The sequence below is a fragment of the Triticum aestivum genome, chromosome 6D, assembly GCF_018294505.1.
Source record: "Triticum aestivum cultivar Chinese Spring chromosome 6D, IWGSC CS RefSeq v2.1, whole genome shotgun sequence".
Classification (NCBI taxonomy): Eukaryota; Viridiplantae; Streptophyta; class Magnoliopsida; order Poales; family Poaceae; genus Triticum; species Triticum aestivum.
The window spans coordinates 448,526,832-448,530,888 of NC_057811.1; positions in this window are offsets into that span (position 1 = coordinate 448,526,832).

The following is a 4,057-nucleotide window of genomic DNA, read 5'->3' on the forward strand; positions in this document are numbered from 1 at the left end:
CTCCGCCCGGCAGGGGCCGTGTGCTACCTGCCGTGGTCTGCGGAGATGGGGGACGCGGAGGACGAGCTCCAGTCTCTCTCCCTGCTGGCCGAGCCCGCTGGCAACCGCCGCGGCGTCTCCCTCGGCGAGGTGTTCGAGGCCCTCCGGGCGCGTTTTGGTCTTTCGCCCGACGAATTCTCAGTCCATCCTCACCACCCAGGCGATTTCCTCATCCGCTCCTGGGAGCCCCATTGCCGGCGGTGAGCCCGTCACGGTTCGCATGCGCGTCCTCATCGAGATCCGCGGCATTCCGGATCATGCGTGGAACCGTGCCTCCGCTGATTTCCTCCTGGCCCCTTTCTGCCTCATCGAGGATCTTGCTCCTGAAACTCGCTGCGGCCGCGCGACATGTCCGTGTTCCGCCTCTCGGCTTGGACCGCGAACCCCGACGGGATCCCCCGCTCCTCTGAGCTCCTCCTACCGCCGCGCGATGGCATTAAGCTTGATGCCGACCCGGACCGCGTCTCGCGCTTCGCGCGTTCCCTCATCCGGTTCCCGGTGTCGATCCACGTCTCCGAGACCCACGATTACCGCCTCCCATCTCTGCCGCCGCAGGCGCCGCCCGGAGATGAGGATGGTGACGCTCCTGGCTCGCCGCCTGTCCCTGGGCCGTGGCCACGCAGGCATGAGTTCCCTCCCCGGCGTTCTCCTGGCTCCTCGCGTCGCGCCGGCCGCGGCGGCGCCGGCCGCCCCCTCACCCCAGCGGCTCGCCGCCGGTGCATTGGATCCTCGCCTCCCTGCGCTTGGGTCCCGCCTCGGACAAGGCTGCAACGCCCTCGTCACCTGCTGATCCCGTGTCGGACCGGGTGGGCCCCTGTGCTGCCGCGGTTCAAACGGTTTCGCTGACCGCCCAGCCCGCCAACTCTCCCGCCCCGGCGCTGCTTCTCGCCCCGCCCTCTCCGGACTCGCCACGCGTCGCCCCGGCTTCGCTCGAGGGGACTCCAGAAAGTTCCCCTCGGCCCCTGATTGGTGCGCGCGCCCCCGAGGCTGACTTGTCGCCTTCCACTCCCACCCAGCCTTTGGCTGGCGACACCCCAGCCTCTCCGCTTTTGGCGGACCCTGTGTTACCGCCTGTTCACGCCAACCCCACCCTCGCCTGCCCCCTGGTCGGGAGTCCATGCACCGCTGGTGGCCCCGCCTCGCCGCGGCTGGCCAATCGCGTTGCGCTGGCGGAATCCCAGGCCCGGTCCTTGGATCCCAGCGACAACCAAGCCGGTCCTGTTGGCACGGCTTCCCAGGAGGATCTCCCTTCTCTGGCGGATCTGGCGGACCCCGCTACTCCTGTGGATGTTTTGGTGGTTGCGGAATCGGTGGACCCCGTGGGACAAGTGGCGCACCCCCCACCTCTGCATGCACACGTCCCATCGCCTGCTCCCGAGGCCATGCATGCGCCCCATCCCAACGTTCCTCTTCAGCACAACGACGTCGCCGCGCCCCCGCCCCTTCTCGGCTTCCTCAACTCGATCAGCACCGCGGTCTCACCGGTCCTACCAGCTCCTGGGCCTCGCCGCGGCAGGGCAGCGCTCCCTCCCAACTTCACCCCGCCGGAGTACGCGCATCGCCAAGGCCGATCGGGGCTTGGATTCGGAGTCCAAGGCCAAGCGTGTCCTTCTCCTTCGCTTGGGCCTCATCAAGAACGACGAACCGCTATCTGATGTGATCTTGGACAAGTACAACAAGCTGTTCGAGCAGCCCCTCGCCGTGGACGTGGTTCGCGCGTTTGCTGAGTTCTATGGATGGCAAGTTCCACAGTCTGTCCTCGACGGCCTCCTGACGCCCCTCTCCATGCCATGCCCCTCCGCGGCATGAGTGCGACGCCCGTGTCGCCAACCTGTCCCCTCCCCCCCCCCCACCCTTCCTTATGGATGACAACCTCAAAGTGATTTTCTGGAACGTGCGCGGGCTCAATAACGCGGCCAAGCGCACGGCGGTCCGTTCTGTTATTGCTTCGGCATCACCATGTATTGTTTGCCTTCAGGAATCCAAACTTGCTTTGGTCTCGTCCGCGCTCATTTGCGAAACTCTTGGTCCCGCCTTCGATGGGTTCTTCTGGCTGCCCGCGGAGGGCACTCGTGGCGGCGTCATTCTCGCTTGGAACAGTGCCCTTATCTCCTTGTCTAACCCGATCATTGGGGACCACCATGTCTCGGCTGTGGTTACCGCCACCTCCGGCGGCGCCCACTGTTGGATTACTGGCGTCTATGGCCCCCAAGGTGACGATGCCAAGCTAGCTTTCCTCGACGAACTCCAGCAGCTCCGCTCCTCCATGGCCGGGCCTTGGCTTCTAGGCGGTGATTTTAACATGATCGCCTCGGCTCGCGACAAAAACAATGACCGGGTCAATAGGCGCACGATGAACAGATTCCGTTGTTTCATCTCGGATCATGGCCTCCATGACATCTACCTTCATGGGCGTCACTACACCTGGTCGAACGAACAAGACAACCCGACCCTAGTGCGCAATGACCGTGTGCTTTGCACACCCGCCTGGGAGCTCGACCACGCTCACTGTCTCCTGCGCTGTCTGGCATCGGCGGCTTCAGACCACTCCCCTCTCTTCCTTGATTGCGCATCCCGAGCGGCCGGCGGCAGGCGCTTGCACTTCCAGAGATTTTGGCCGGCCTTGAGGGCTTCCAACAAACCGTCCAATCCGCTTGGCATTCCACTGCCCCGGAACACGATCCATTCAGGCGCATCTTTGCCAGGCTCAGGGCCACCGCGCGCAGCCTCCAGCGCTTGAGCTCCCGTTACGCTTCCAATCTGGCCGCCCAGCTTGGGGTTGCCCGCGAGCTCATCGCCTGCCTTGACGAGGCCCAAGACACCCGCCGTCTATCTCCTCCCGAGGCCTGGCTCCGCCAACAATTAAAGCGCAAATACCTAGGGCTTGCCTCCCTTGAGCGCTCGATCGGCCGCCAGCGTGCTCGCCTGCGATGGCTCCGGGCTGGCGAGGCTGCGGCCGCTATCTCAAAAATCCGGGCGTCTCAACGGAGCAATAAGAATCGCATCCTCAGCCTCCTTGTTGACGGAGTGCACGTGTCGGGTGAGGCAGATATGGCCCAGGCCGCCTTTGCGCACTTCTCCTCCGTCCTCGGTGCACCTGCGGAGCGTGGCATCACCCTCGACCTGGCGGCCATTGGCCAGCGCTCTTTCGATCTCTCTGCCCTGGATCATCCATTCTCTTCAACGGAGATCTGGGAGGCTATCAAGCGGCTCCCTTCTGGCAAAGTGCCCGGCCCCGACGGTTTCACGGCCGAGTTCCTAGCTCTTGCTGGCACATCATCAAAGACGACCTATGCGATGTCTTCGACAAGCTCTACGCGCTCAATGGCCAGGCCTTCCAGCGGCTCAATGAGGCTTACATCACTTTGCTGCCCAAGCGGCCCGACGCCGCCTCCCTCTTCGATTACCGGCCGATCAGCCTCATTCACCTGATCGCGAAGCTCTTTGCCAAGGTCCTCTCGCTTTGGTTGGCACCGCGTCTTGGCGAACTCGTCTCCCCCAATCAGAGCGCTTTCCTCGCTGGTAGAAGCGCCCACGACAACTTCCTCCTCGTCCAGCAGACCGCGCGGCAGCTGCATCAGCTAACCCTCGTGTCCTCCTCAAGCTCGACATTGCACGCGCCTTTGATTCGGTCGCCGTTCCTACTACAGGTGCTTCAACATATGGGCTTCGGCCCAAGGTGGCGCGAGTGGATTTCCATTCTGATATCGACTGCCTCGACGCGCGTCTTGATCAACGGCACGCCGGGCCCCCCCATCCCGCACGGCCAAGGCCTCCGTCAAGGCGACCCGGTGTCCCCCATGTTGTTCGTGCTGGTCATTGACACGCTCAACACGCTGCTCCAGTTCGCCGTGCAGTCCGGGATTCTCAGGCGGCTCACACGCAGGCATGCTCCGTCGAGCGTTTCTCTCTTCGCTGACGATGTGATTATCTTTTGCCTCCCTGATAGGTCCGAGCTCTCCATGATCAATTCTCTGCTCGATTGTTTTGGCACTGCCTCGGGCTTGCGCACCAACTT